Here is a 16,380-nt window from a genome sequence, read left to right as displayed (position 1 = left end):
AATATGGCCACCAAATGCTTTTATGAATTCATGTCAGCTTTAATGAGCTCGTACACCATCTGAATCGTCAACGGCGCTGTGCATTCAGTTACTTATTTCATTCCACATATGAACCCGAGCAAGAATATTTTGATCAATAAAACTATTTGTTTATTTTCTAAATAGAATTCTGTTTATTCACAGAGGACTAAAAAAGATTTAATGCGTGTTTTATAATACATATTTATTGAAATGCATGAAAACTTTCTGCACTATTTTCTTACGCGTAGACTCAATTCATGTTTTCTACGCGTGCCTTCCGGTTTGAGACTTCGGCTGACAGTAAACCAATAGACGGGGTCACGTGACTCCGTCTAAAAATCCATGTAATAGTCCTCGTTCTTAAAGCTGACGTAATTTCATCAATACGCATTACTTCCCTTTTTCTCCGACTACCGCCATATTAGTTATGGATTTTTTGCTTATCGCTACACACCCCCTATATAAGGCCGAGCTCGCTCTATTCATGTTTAAACGCTTTCAGGTATTTAATACACCAGAACACGTTGCCTTGGACGAAAAGACGGGTACAAACGCGGGTTGAACAAAAATAATATGACAACCAATAAACCGGCAAGGTATAACAAATAAAAGACGAAACAAAATACACTGAGAACAAGGCACTGAAGCCGTTTTCCTGTGTAATTACTGTTATAACTTATACTTATTTTAACGGAAGTAACATTTTAACATTGACAACCTCCACAACTATAAACAAGCTCATTTTGCATTTGATGAAAATAAACATAAAAATTGACGCATGTCATTGTCTTTTACCTTCATTACAAATTATCCCGGTCCATCCGGCGTCACATGTACAATTGAATGAGCCGGGTGTGTTTGTACATGTGGCTCCGTTAAGACATGGATCATTCTGGCACTCATCAGTATCTTGAAATGTATAAAAGGTAAAACAAAAAACTGAGGGAGATTTATTGTAACCATTTTAATTTGTCTCGTTTTAAAGAAAAGGAAACCCTGAAAAAAGTATGGCTGGTAAATCAAAAAATTAAGCCATTTGCATATAGACAAAAAATAAAATGTCTGAACCAGGGTAATATCTCACACCTTTGGCTTTTCAACACACAGAATATGATGTTCTTAGACTGTAACTGGATTTTTTTCCAGACAAGTTATTTTTGTACAATAAATGAAAAATCCTTTCACTTTCAAAGGATTTTGAATTGATCAACACGAGATTGTTTCAATAAAAGCGGTATATCAAAATTAGAGAGAGGTGAACTATAAACTATAAGTACACCTAAAACCTCAAAACCATTAAGTCGTCGGAAACACGACAGTTTAGTAATGAGTTAAGATAAGTTTCAACCATATAAAATACAGACACAATATACATTTTTTGCATGATGGTGAGGAAAATATGAAGATTTATTCCCCCAAGAAAAATAAGATTCCCCGAGGGCTATGCCCGAGGGAAATATAATTTTTCTGGGGGAATAAATCTTCATATTTTCCTCACCATCATGCAATAAAAGTTTTATTATACCGAACAACAAATGATTATACAACAAACGTCGATTTTTGATAGTTTTTCGACGTCTCAAAATTAAAAACGTTGTGATTTTTTGTTTTTTTTCTGATTTTCTATCTTTGTTTTTATAGATTCAAATCAAAAATAGTAAAATTGATTTTTGTAGCATAAAGAAAATTTAAATAAATGATTAAATATTTTTGATTTTATCATATTTGTTAACATCGTATGCTCATATTGGCTTTTTCTTACCTTTGGGATGAAAAACCCCGAGATTTCCGAAAAGGTGAGACATGATATTTTTTCCCCGGGAGACACGACGTTTTGTCGCCCGGTCACGTGATTGTCTATAACCAATCAGATGTTGCGTTATATAGAATAATCATATTGAGGTATAATAAAGTTTATTATTGAGTAAAGATATATTTTCACCATATAAAATACAGACACGTCGTTTTTATTGAGTTAAAATATATCTTCACAATAAAGAATACAGACACATAGTTTTATTATGATGCCGTTACCTTGTCACATCAACTTACTGATCTCACACGGTCCTTGAGCTCTTAAGAGTGCTCCATTGTGGCAGTTTTTGTTCTGCAAATAAGAAAAAAAAACATAATAATGTACAGAAGAACATAACAACATGAATAAATGAGTTCATGACAACTAGAATATTATACATTGATGATGTGGTGACCATATTAAGGGATAAACTTTAAGCAGAAGCTTTTAACAAGTGAAATCGAACGGATTAATTTCAAGAGATTTACTGCTATTCTAATACAAATTACATACATACAATAAACAATATAACACAAATCAAATCTAATGATTTCTAAATGTGATAAATTAAAAAGGAGTAAAATGTCTAAAGAAAAAATTAGTCGAGTAAAAGTACAAAAAGAATACAATTTAGTGGAATATTCTTCAACTGTAAAAGGCAGAAAAAACAACCATAGATATCTTTATAATAAATCATCTAAGCTGCGATTATTCCCTTTTTGTGAGAGGGCTACACATCCATAAGATATACATAACAGCTCAAGTGCGGTAGTGATTTATATTTATTTAATCGTAAATAATGCAAAGACCTTTGTATTTAATACACAAGCTAAAACAATGTAGCTGTGAAATTTTATTAAAAAATATATTAGGAGCAGTCCATTAAAAGGTATTTTTTTTCGTGCGTCAACATCACGTATTGAATTTGAACGACATATTTATGAATGGATTCAGTCGAACACTGTCCAACAGAGCTCAGAAAACGCATCCAATTTAAAATGGAGTATCTTTTCATTGTTAAAGAATTCGATAGGCAACCTTGAATGTCTCACTTATGGCATATTTTAGTTTTAACCACTGAGTATAGTTGTAGTTCAGATACAACATACATGTATGATAAACTGCCCTAATATTCAAATAAATATAAGACCCTTTTCCGAGCTCTGTAATAAGCTCAGGGAAGTGCTATTGAACTTTATTGCTTTCCTTCGAGCAATTCAATGAAAATCAAGGAGTGTTTGTTTAACTGAATATAGAAATTCCCTTTTTGAAACAGTAGAAATAAAATCTTAATAAGTTGAAAACACTTGATTATTTCATGCAGATTTACACTTGCTTTTAACACAATAATATGACGTGCATATTTACATTTGCTTTAAACAAAATATGATTTGAATGTCTTATATCTGGAGGTAAAAAATACACTTATTTATCGTCATTTGGAAAAGATTAACTAATGTTTGATTTATAATTTAGCACACGTTATAATTTCTAAAATGTTACATACTGTATTTGGTAAAAAATTGTTTAAAGTTATAAAGAAATTTACAAGAAATGTCGTTTCACTTGCCCCCCCCCCCTTCTTTGAAAAAGGTTTGGCAAACTTGTAAGTAAAACCTTTTAGGGTGGAATAACGCACCTGGAAAAAGTCACTCAAATTAACAGGAATTTTTTTTAATAATAACAGATGTAATGATAAATAAACTGTACAAATGTCAAATAAGTGAACAATTTGCAGTTAGGGGATAAAAAATGAATATCTAAAATAATTATTCCAGAAAGTAACAACAAATGCCCTTGTGGGATTCAAACTCGGGATGTACGGATTACAAGTCCGACACTTTATCCACTCAACTATGGAGTAGGTTACATGTTTCAGTCCATAACCTCCTTTTAATAAAACGAAATGTCGTTTCGATCAACGGTCAGCCATTTTGTGCTAATGTGTTATTCCACATTAAAAGCTTTGTATATTCAAATACCATTATATTTAAACGTCCATTATAAAGGGAAAATGATTGAATTTTAGATTTCTAGAGTAAATTTTTTTTTCAAAATAGGGAGTAGACACAATTTTAACCTATGATATCTTTTTTTGTTTAAAATATGGAAATCTACCTGTCAATGACTATTCTGAAAATGATCAAAAACAATTTATTTCGTAACTTTACACTGAAATAAAATTTCTTGGTCAAAAATTGAAGCAGGATTCGGCTACGTTTTATATCAAAACGCTATGCTACATGTACAAGGTTTAAAGTTCGTTAAAAACTGTACTTACAGTTGTATTTTCATAAAGTTCACATTGTGTAGTGGTATTGGAAAGGTTTGCCTGTCCACTGCGAAATCGACAAGTGTACAAACCGTCACGAAAACAAAGGTCAAAAGCATTACAAAGTAATTTCGTTCCACACTGCAATGCACACTCTACAAGAGACTGAATTTCGAGTTTGTGAACCGCGAAAACACCTAGATCCGTGGTATCGGAAACATACCCTTGTTTGGTGAAGTACGAAGAAGAAAGTATATATTGTCCAGAAGAATATATCAATGTAAAACAATGAATACATGAAATGACTGCCAACAATTTCATTTTAGGTCCTCGTCATCTAGTCACTTAATGGATACTCACATATTGTGAAGGTATTTGACATGAACTTAGAATTTATACAACAGTTCAGACATTCATTCTTAAGGATCAACCAATCAGTAAACATTTGCCCTATTCAAAATCGCTGCCAATAATTTCAATTCCATTTTTTTCCTCATCTGCAGATACTCCATGGATAATTATTAATTTTTAAAACGAGTATGTCATAATTCCCAGAATTAAAACAATAGTTGGATCGTTATCTTTTTTTATATGAATGTATTTTAAATATTCATTTAATTAAATCGATAGTCGATCTATTTTTTTTATTTCAGATGTAAAGTTGATTTTATATATGAATAATTTACTGCTTTTTAATATTGATTCTAATATAAAACCAAAACAAGTAAAAAGCTGTCAATGTGGCAGTAAACTGGGTTTTCTTTTATGTGAACTGTATCCATAATCCATGTCAACCCTGAATTGATAATCACTACCTACCGTATCAAGTGAAATGGAGTACCCTCTATGCAATATTTGCCAAAAAGTGACTAAGTTCAAAAGATGGTATTTTTTTTTCATTACTTATCAGAAATCAAACTCCTAGCAATATGCACACCTCTGATATATGTACAATTGATATGCAAAAGAGCAATTTGCTATCTTGAAAACTGTAGGAGGAGTTATATGTACAATGAGGGTACAATTTTGGCAGCCGCCCGCCCGACCGACATTTTCACCATTTTAATAACCGGAATTTTCCGTTGGAAAACTCGGTTTAAAACGATAAACACATACCCAATTTGCCTTCGTCCGGCAGTTGACGTGGAATCTTCTCTAAGGTTCGAGTCAACTCACTTCCCCGGGTATATGGGTGGGCCCCAGTCTCCACTTCCCGTCTCGGGCATTGCTTCGCTAAATGTTTTGTTTATTGTCCCGTTAATTTCCATTGTGCAGCATGCTAGGCGTTTAGTCCATGCTAAGTGGGTGGGCACAACATTTTTTGAAAATTTTGGTCATGTTATATGTGTAGATTTAAAAAAAAACCTTAACATGTAAGCCGAATTGTTAAACTTTTTAAACAAATTATGATGTTACACACTAAGTTCTACATGAAGTAAAGTGAGTTTCATTATGTAAATGTAGAAAAATATATATGTTATGCAAATATGAGCACAGTATTTGATTTGAGGTGATTGTCCTTTGAGAGTCTTTGATTTACGTAAGCAAATGTATATTGATTAAAATAATTGGAAATTTACATATAATACATATTGATTATCTGTTATATGCAAAAAAAACACTCAATTAGAGGTGAGTGATTTCCCTTCAAGGACTTCTGTTTAAGCTTAGTAAATGCATATTGATTAAATTATTGGAAATGTATCTTTTCGATTTTTATAACATAATTAACTTATCAAATATTCACTTTAGTAATCCTATGCATATTGATTACCCATTAGGATATAAATTCAGAATGTGAATTAAGGTAAACGTTTACTCAGAATGAAAAAAAATCCACTGATGTTAATAAAAAACCCATCTATTGTGTGTTTAAGACCTATCCCGGTAGGGCTATTATTCACTTTCAAAAAAGTAGGTCAGTTACCTACTTTTTGAGATAATGGCCATTGCATATTTTTTTTATTTTTAAAAAATTTAAGAAAAGTCCCTAAAAATTTTACACTATGATTTGAATTTTCTTAATTGTGAAAATAGTAAACATTGTTTGACTCTTTTAAAAATGAAATGCACTATATGAATGGCAGTGCCACTAAACGGACACAGAACATTACGTTTTCATTTAAAAGTCAAGTCTGAATTTTCTCTATCAGTTTTCAAATTCCTAACATTTTTTTATTCAATTTTACAAAAAACTGAATGATGATTATACTTAAACATTTATAGCATTAAACTAGGTATATTGACCTTAATCTGCAGGCATAAAAGTTATGTGAGGTCAATGATCAAAATTTTGAGATATAGTGTCTTCTATCTTTTTGTTCAAAATTTTTGTAGTGTGTGCCATTCGAATATCTAAACAAAAAAGTGAGATAAAACCAAAAAAAATATGCAAAATTAAGTTGACTAACAAATAAAATGTTAACTTTGAATATTACAATACTATCAGAAAAGTTTCAGTGAAAACAAAATCTGAAAATGTTAGTCCCATTTTCCACTGTTTTGCTAAAAGTTCATTTTTGTTTGAGCCTAATTCCATAACTAAGTAACATACGAAATGGTTTGTCAATAATAATTTTTCATAAATACTTTTAGTGTTTAGAAAAAAATGTACTCATGACACTGAACTTTATAACTGTACAATCCGCGTTTGAGAACTCAACCCCTGCGTAAACAACGTCCTTAATGTGAATTACAAATTCTAGCAAAAAAGACAAGCTTATACCGTCGACGTTGTTATTTACACAAGATGAATCTCTGCCATTCAGTTAACTGAAATGTGACTGATAGGTACTGTACCCGCAAAGTCATTTTTTACAATCCTATCCTATCCTATCGTGTATAAATCCTTTCTTATCGTGCGTGCTTATTGACCTATCGTGCGTTAATCCTAACATATCGTGCGTTAATCCTTTAAGGTTTATCGTTCAATGTTAAAAGTTTTTCCGTTTATCCTATCGTGTTAATCATTTCGTGCCTTTTCATAAGCAAGTAAATTTATTTCAAAGTTGCAAGTCGTTCAGTGCGCAGTATACGAAAATTTATGGAACCAGAATTGTAGAATCCTATCAAGCATACAATCATGATACCAATTTCTTAATTTTTTTATACCCAAATTAACCTTACATGTAAATCATATCTGTAAGCAATGGAAATGAAACAGTAATGGAAGTTCTTAGGAACAAGGTAACATATTTACCTGGGGCTCTTAACATAAAGCGTGCTAAGATTTTGACTTAGGTAGGGCCATAGGTAGTATTTATGCGGTATCTTAGGTCATGCATAAGTCCCACTTAAGTATGTCTTATACCGTAACATAAAGCAAACTTAGTAGGCTAGGTCAAATTTATGTTCAAAGTAAAAACGAATTGTTAATTTAAAATATAGTAAATGCAAAATATAAACGGTACTAAAATCGATAGCAAATACAATTATCAATTATCATTTGACTAAATGTTACAGGTATGTGTATTACGGGAAAATTTTATTTAAACAAGAGGCCCAGGGGCCACATCGCTCACCTGAGCAACAATTGCCTTAATTCTGATCAAATTAGCATTACAGTATCAAAATATATTGACAACTGAGTACAGTAGATCTTGCTAAAAAAAAATTGAAAATCTGCCAATTTTTATCAACCTCTTATTTTTTGGTAAATACCAAGCCCCTTTTGTTGTTGTACCTGTAAGAAGATTTTTCTCTATTCCTATATACCCCCCCCCCCCCATTTCATGGCCCCATTTTTCTCTAGTGAATCATGGTTTCATCAGACTTAAATCTGCATAACCTTTGCTTTCACACTAAGTACTGAGTTTTGAACTGAACACTTTCCCAGAATAGTTTTAAAGATTTTCTCTTTATATTCCTATGTAAAAATTCAAACCGCCATCACGGTCCCGCCCTACCACTAATGACTGTGATTTTGCAAACTTGAATTTACACTACCCAAGGATGCCTCTACACATGTTTAAACCCTTTCTGGCCAAAAATTCTTTAAAAAGAAGATTTTTAAAGATTTTCTCTATATATTCCTATGTAGAACTTGATCTCCCAATTGTGGCCCCACCCTACCCCCGGGAATCATGATTTGAACAAACTTGAATCTATATGATCTGGGGATGCTTCCACTCAAATATGGCCTTTCCAGGCCTAATAGTTTTGAGGAGAAGACTTTTAAAGATTTTCTCTATCTATAAAAATTCATCCCCCATTGTGACCCGCCCTACCCCCAGGGACCATGATTTGAACAAACTTGAATCTACACTTCCTAAGGATGGTTACATGCCAATTTGAGATTTCTTGGCCAAATATTTTTGAGAAGAAGATTTTTAAAAGATTTCCTCTATATATTCCTATATAAAACTTGATCCGCCAATTGTGGCCCCACCCTACCCCCGGGGACCATGATTTGAACAACCTTGAATCTATACTATCTGAGGATGCTTCCACTCAAATTTGAGCTTTTCTGGCCTAATAGTTTTTGAGAAGAAGATTTTTAAAGATTTTCTCAATATATTCCTATGTAAAACTTGATCCCCCAATTGTGGCCCCACCCTACCCATGGGAACTATGATTTGACAAACTTGAATCTACACTACCTGAGGATGTTTCCATTTTAATTTGAGCTTTCCTGGCCTAATAGTTTTTGAGAAGAAGATTTTTAAAGATTTTCTCTATATATTCCTATGTAGAACTTGATCTCCCAATTGTGGCCCCACCCTACCCCCGGGAATCATGATTTGAACAAACTTGAATCTACACTCCCTGAGGATGCTTCCATTTCAATTTGAGCTTTTCTGGCCTAATAGTTTTTGAGAAGATTTTTAAAGATTTTCTCTATATATATTCTTATGTAAAACATGATCCCCCTTTTGTGGCCCCACCCTACCCCCGGTGACCATGATTTGAACAAACTTGAATCTACACTTTCTGAGGATGCTTCCACTCAAATTTGAGCTTTCCTGGCCTAATAGTTTTTGAGAAGAAGACTGGCTCAGGTGAGCTAAAAAAGGTTAAGTTTACAATACAATTAGTTTCTGGAAGAAGAGACTTTGAAAATTTTCTTAATAAATATTGACAATTTTTTTACTTTTTTAATCTTTAGTTTTTAAGATCTGTGTACAAACATAGAATTGTGAGCAAATCTCTGTATCTTGCTTATAATTCGAAGCTTAACACTCAAATATGGTTAGTAAATAGAAATTGTACACAATTAAAACACAAGAAACATGCACTATAACAAATAAAGAACACAATTTATTTTTTCGAAATGAATCATATATATACATGTATATACCTACATATTTCCGACAGCGATATCAAACTCTATTTAAACTGAATAAACTCGAGAAAATGCCGAGCATCTCAACAAAACCTATTGCATTAATCTACCATTACGCAAAATATAATGCCGAATTACCGATAGAATAAATTGTATTTCAGTACTTTTTTGATACATCAGATTTTGCTTAATTTGCGCAGGTAAACAGTTAACTGTTTGATTTACCGAAGTCTCTGTTTGATTTGATACGTAAAAATCACGAAATACAGACGATAGTTCCCAGGTTACAAAGCATAAATAATGAAAACGAAACGAAAATCAGAACAAGCTAACACCAACGTCATGTGTGAAAACTTTCAACGCGTTGAAATATTTAGCCTCAATTTACTACACAAAATCGGCACCAATATATTTTGCATGTTTCAAAAATTTCCCATCATTCGCGAACTGTTGCACAACAAGCAAATTCATCATAGTCAGATCGACCCTTTTTCGTATAATGTCATGGCTGCTTTAAACAAAGAACCTCGTTTTAGATGTATGGAATACGAGACTTGGTAAAATGGGTACGCAAACCCGGGCCGTGGCAAAATAAAAGCCGGGGCAGATCGGCAATCGTCAATTCCAAATACGCATTATTTTGCAGCAATATTTACAGCAAATACAAACATACTGGTCCATCATATATCCTGAAATTTTAATGAGATTGGCAGATTAATAACTGCCAATCTTTTGTTTTGCCCAGGCCAAGTCTTGTCTACCCATTTTACCGGATGCCGAATCCGAAGCTATTAAACTGATTGAAACACGCCTTTCCTTTATTATTATTTTCGTAATAACTCAGATTTGAAACAGAATTAGACCTTAATTTTTGCAATTTATATTTTCCTTCCCATAAGGATAATTTATGCTAAACTACGTTGAATTGGAATCAGTAGTTCTTGAGAAGAAGATTTTTTAAAATGCACCCCCCTTTTTCTACAGTTTCAAGGTTTTCTCAGCTTTGAATACAGATCGGACTTTTATTTCTGCAATTTATATTCGCCGTCCCATAAGGATGCTTTGTGCCAAATTTGGTTGAAATTGGATAAGCGGTTTTAGAGAAGAAGTTCAAAATGTAAAAAGTTTACAGACGGACAGACAGACGGACAGACGGACGGACGGACAGACGGACGACGGACAAAAAGTGATCAGAATAGCTCACTTGAGCTTTCAGCTCAGGTGAGCTAAAAAAGGAAATCATTTAGCGTATTTTTGTTTGTTATACATGTGTTGCTATTTAGTATGAAAGGCGAAAAACTCAGTATCAACACTGGGAGCCATTGTATACATTATCATTCATGACAACAATAGACACATTTCAAATATCCGGACGCTTCACCTATCCGGACAATTGGACTCGTAAACGAAAGCGTCCGGATAACTGAGGCTCCACTGTAATTATTTCTGTATCTTCAACTTTTTATCTTTTTAAATAAATGCAATATTATTATTAGTGGGAAAGGCAATTGCAAGAATGCAAGAACACATTTACAACATAATTACAATGTATGTGCAAACAGTTGTTGCTTTAAATTGATCATTTTTAAAATAAACACGTAAACGGGTATTACAGGGATTGACTTTGTAAGGTGCAAAGAAAATAAATGATGTGCATTAACTCTCATTTTGTAGAGAGTTTTTCTTCGGCGGTTTCATCCTTTAGATTTGTATCTAAAATGCGTCGCCCAAACACGTTGTACAAATCATCTTCCATGTTAGATATTTTTTTTTCAAATTAAAATTTAAAGTAGTAGGTTCATTGTCAATACTCTTAAAACCTTCTTGATTTCAAAATTGCCATACCAATACATTTAACAATGGGTTTTGCTACAAGTAACATACACAATCAAAAGTATCGTTTCATCGTAAGAAATTATGTATGATATATCTGGAACTTTAACACGTGAAAAAGAGCATAAACAAGAAAGTCATGTTTTTTCATTGTTGTGAAACACAATAATAAAATATTCATTTTTGCCTTATTGATTTCACATAGAATCTTGCAAATCACCATTGTCACCTCTTCTCCCTCTGTATCTTTTATAATTTTACACAGTCATATATAATGCATGAATTACTGTTTCTGTTGAAAGTTTGCACAAGTACTCAGCCTTTTATTTATTTACACGATCTTTCTGCGTATGATTGTTTTGAATCTATTTTTTATTTCGATACAAACTATAGTTGAAATGGAAAATTATTTATTTAAAGGGACTTGGACACGATTTGACTTAAAATGTTCAAATTTTGTTTTTCCATTTTCAATGTTTATACTAGAAGTTTATAATGCTATGTCAAAATTTGAAAGTCAAATATCAAGTTATAAGCAGGATACAGAGTTCATAGTTCTTTGTTTTGTAAACAAAGCTCTAATATTGTCATTTTTTCATATGTGTTGTATTGGTGTAAGTTTCGATCAATGCATTTTTCTTTTGTTGATAATAGTATTTATTAAGGTATTGAGTTAGTGTTTAAATTGTCTAAGAAATGGCAATTTTCTACATTACATTTTTGTAAACAACTATAAACTCGAGCTTTGTTTACATAACAACCAATTCTTACCTCTGTATCTCGCTTGTAACTTGAATTTAACATTCAGTATTTTGGTCAATCATTTAAAATGCTCCAGTTAATCATTTTATACATAAAAAGGAAAAATAAAAAATTTGATCTCAAATCGTGTCCAAGTCCCTATAAAAGACAATGTTCATAACGATGTTCATTGAAAACAGGAGCTCGTAACATAAAGGATGCTAAGATTTTGACTTAGTAGGGTCTAAAACAGGACTTACGCGGAATCTTAGGACCTACATAAGTCATATTAAAGTATGTCTTATACCGTAACATAAAGCAAACTTGGCAATGTTTTAGCTAAGTCATGCTGATGTTAAAAAGTAAAAAACGAATTCTTCATTTCTTTTATCGAACTTAAATGTACTGGTAATAAATCGTTATCTTCGGTTGATATATTTATTCATAGATACAAGTGCTTGGTACTTTTTGGTAGAAGTAAATGTACTGCCACAAACATTCAAGGTGGGATGAGTGTAAATATATGTACCTTAAATTTTTAAAAAGCTCAAAACAATAGATCTCAGTGAATGTATTCAGCCTACTGTTATATCCCCGCTTCGAAGGAGAGGGGGTATACTGTTTTACCATTCTGTGTCTGTCTGTCCGTCCGTCCGTCCGTAACAAAAATTTCTGTCGCATTTGTCTCAGCAACTATTTATCGCAGATGCTTGAAATTTTTACACAGCGTTTGTTAAAGCATGCTTTATCGTATGATATATTTTTGTACCAATCGGACGTCAACTTCCTGTTAAATGATGACTTAACTTATTTTTAACCAAAATTTTCGTCAAAGATTTTTCTCAGCAACTATTTATCGCAGATGCTTGAAATTTTTACACAATATTTGTATAGGCATGCCATATCGTGGGATATATTTTTGTACCAATCAGACGTCAACTTCCTGTTAAATGACGACTGTTTATTTTTTACAAAAAATTTCAAACGAATTTTCATCACTGCAATTCTTATCCTTGATGCTGTTTTTGTACTGGGATACTTTGACATATTTTTTTCAATAAATTTATTGATTTTTTCAATGGAAACGCATTTTTAATGAATCAATACAAAAAAATGTATTGTTCATGCTCCATAAACTATTGACAAATGCATTGATACGTTTTGTTAAAAAAAAATGGAAGGTTGTTTACAATTGTTCGATATAATAATTGATATTAAATACAAATGCTTGGCACTGACTTGCATATCTGAAATAAAAATTTCTGTATATTTTTTAACATTGTGTTCAAACTAATATAAAAAAAGAAAAAATATATTTAAGCGAGTATTATTATAAGTCTCCAATTAAATTACATCACTTTTTGGGCTCAGATCACATATCTGCTTGTTTGGTCTTGCTAAATATATCGAATGTGCTTTATTAATCCGTAATTACTGTTTGCGAAATTACATGTTACTCACTCAATGTATATTTAAGAAATATATTCTCTTGTGTGGTGACATCTGTTATGCATTTATACTACTAAACTACTTTTGTGTAATGATTGTTGACTCAAACCGGTATATATGCAAATTCACATTTAATTTACTATATGTAATGTGTGGAACTGTAAAACACTTGCTCAGGGTATTTAGGTAATTTATCTTTTTTCATACAAGCGCAGAAGAAAGCATTCAGCAGCGCGTGCTGAAGCTTGAAGAGAGCTTGGAAGCTCTGAGACAGGAGCTGCAAGGGAGGAATATCCTCCGGAAATTAAATGTATGCAATTTTTGCAAAAATTGAAATGTAAAAACAAATTCAACATGTTTTTTTTTCAATTATATTAACTGTTGAAACAGTCTGTAGCAATGTACTCAACATTTACAAAATAACCACTGACACAATAATTCAAAGATTACAAATAATTCAAAGATTTATATTTCGTTTATTAAATACAGAAAGAATTTCAGAAAAGTCAATATGTTAAAAAGTTTATCATTACAAAAGGAGGTTGGAGAAAGCAATAAGTCAGTCTGTTGGGTTGGCGCCTCTGCCTTGTTGACGGAGGAGTGGTCTTGGTTGAGGAGCTGGCATGACCGGTGGGGGTGTGGGGTGTCGAACTTGAATAGGTACATAATGGACTCTTCATCTCACACATAGCGTCAGATTTATCACTAAAAAAAAGTTAATCATTTTTAAAGTCCCTCATGACAACTGCGTCATACTCGGCGGGTGACTGGGACTCGATCTCGATGTCCACCCGTCTCATCAAACACCTTCTCTTGATCGCACAAACAATCATCACCGAAAAAATCAAAACCACCACACCCGTCCCTCCCAGGATAACATATATCAAAGGTTTGTCTAAATAAAAGGGTTGCTGAAGAAACAACTTCAATAGTAATTTAAATAATCCATTATTTTATTTATTTAAATTTATTCATTTTTAATTCAAAACTTACTGAATGCAACGTCTGTCATTTCCATGGTTCTAAGGAATTAATGGTCTTGCAAACGCACGTCTTAAATTTCTCTTCATTATTTTTCTTTGATTATACAGTGATTTTGCAACATCCACAGACTTTGATGATCTCTGGGAACAGATCGATAAACAAGTTCCTCCCTCTTCAAGGGAACAACTTCTTAAAGAAGGGTTTATTTATTTTTACGATGATTATTGATTTATAAGTATAAATTTAAAAGTTTTATAATTACGCCATCATTGTATTTCCGTAATTAAGAAAAGTCCGTGACTCAGATGTTGATATATGCATTTTAAATCTGTATATATTAAGGTAGGTTATTTAATTTGGTCAATTTCTTTAAAAGGCCTCCTTGTCTTGAAAGTCCAACTCCCAAATCTGAAGCTAAGACGGAGGAGACTTCCGTATTAAGAACTCTGCTTAACAATACACAACCAGCTAGCGAAATAAAAATTAAAAAGGACAGAGAAGTGAAAACAGAAATACCTTTCAAAAGGTAATGATATTCACTATTTGAAAAAAATATTTATGATTATTTTGTAAGCCAATACCAAAATCCTTGGAAAAATTCTGACGCATTATTTTTTTTCATCGTTTTTATATTAAATAGATACACATCCAGTAGCCCCAGTAGTACCACTACCACTAGTTGTACATACTCCCCGCCTCTGGATGAGAACTGGCCACCCGCCAGTTCTGCACCATTTACCAACGTTGAGGATTCTATCCTGACGACTTTCAGGTAATTAAATTGATATGACTATACATATATATATATTGTTAACTCTCTCTCTCTCTCTCTCTCTCTCTCTCTCTCTCTCTCTCTCTCTCTCTCTCTTACACATATGACTAAATGAACAATAAGGTATATAAATGAATAAATATATATTCTATCTGATAAATAACATTAATTTTAACATACTTTTTGTATTTGTTTAGGAGAAAGAGTCCAAAGAAATACGAAGCTCTTAACCGGAGGTTTACAGAGCCACGGGTCACTGCCACGCGGGAATTTAAAGTTTTAAAGGCTCTACAGAAGAGAATAATGCAGGACATGGAACAAAGTGAGATAATAGTTAATTATCTCACCGATAAATATGGCGCAGATGAACCAGAGAAGAAGCGGGCTAAGTTTATTTCCCTTCGATAAGCCCAATCGCTTGCGACATGAAAAAAACAATTATCAATTTTTATACAGTGAAACATATAAAATTACTATTCGAAGTTTAAATGGATCTCCAGAAACGAATGTTTCTGGATATAGAACAGCTTGAAATAATAATCAGGAGATCTCACCGGCAAGTATGGATATGAGATCGAAAAGTGTTTATATAAGTATGAAATTTGTTGTAAATATTGCTTGTGAAATGAACAAAAAGGTATTGACCTTTATTTTTTATGTACTTAAAGTCTAGAGATGTTTTACCATATATACAATTCTGTTTATGCCTGTATTGATTCACTATTAAAATATAATTACAAACAGTGCGAATTTTTTGTCATAAATCATATTTCTAATGGATCCATTGTCCTTGGATTATGACACGACAAAGACTCCAGTCTTAATTTTTTAATTTTGTTATTTTTTTTTATTACTTCTGACTTATGAAGTAACATACACTGAAAATAGCAGCTTAAAGATGTAAGACTGTGTGTTTCTCCAAATAAAGTAATTACCAAAGACAGATTTTGACCACGGCCCAGAATGTTTCATGTTCCTGGAGCATCGTATAATCATAAACTCTTATTGGACTTGGCGTAAAATCTAGATAAAAATAAAACGTACCTTCAGAAGGAGAAAAATCTTCAGTTACTCTTCCATCAATGTTTCACTTGTAGTACATTCTGGTATATATACCGTAAACATTGATTTAGGCATATAAAGTTCTTAAATTCATTCATTGCTGTTTTAAAACACATTGTGGTATAAACCGTACATATTTATATAGGAAATTATCAAGGTGACCTTGTGAA

The 16,380-nt window shown here is 32.4% G+C and overlaps 2 long non-coding RNA genes across 2 annotated transcripts; one reads left to right on the top strand and one right to left on the bottom strand.

Annotated features, from left to right (window-relative positions):
- Positions 1-838: 838 nt before the first annotated feature.
- LOC136274039 (uncharacterized) lies at positions 839-4,533 on the bottom strand. Its single transcript, XR_010712305.1, has 3 exons — positions 4,098-4,533; positions 2,074-2,128; positions 839-930 (listed from the first exon to the last, which is right to left on the bottom strand). It is a non-coding gene; the product is annotated as an uncharacterized lncRNA (long non-coding RNA).
- A 9,728-nt stretch (positions 4,534-14,261) lies between these two features.
- Positions 14,262-15,701, top strand: LOC117686432 (uncharacterized). Its single transcript, XR_010712304.1, has 3 exons — positions 14,262-14,902; positions 15,017-15,148; positions 15,346-15,701. It is a non-coding gene; the product is annotated as an uncharacterized lncRNA (long non-coding RNA).
- Positions 15,702-16,380: the final 679 nt, after the last annotated feature.

The sequence above is a fragment of the Magallana gigas genome, chromosome 1 (genome assembly GCF_963853765.1).
Source record: "Magallana gigas chromosome 1, xbMagGiga1.1, whole genome shotgun sequence".
In the NCBI taxonomy this organism is placed as follows: Eukaryota; Metazoa; Mollusca; class Bivalvia; order Ostreida; family Ostreidae; genus Magallana; species Magallana gigas.
Note: the sequence above shows the minus strand (reverse complement) of the source record. Positions and strands in the feature narration are given on the sequence as shown.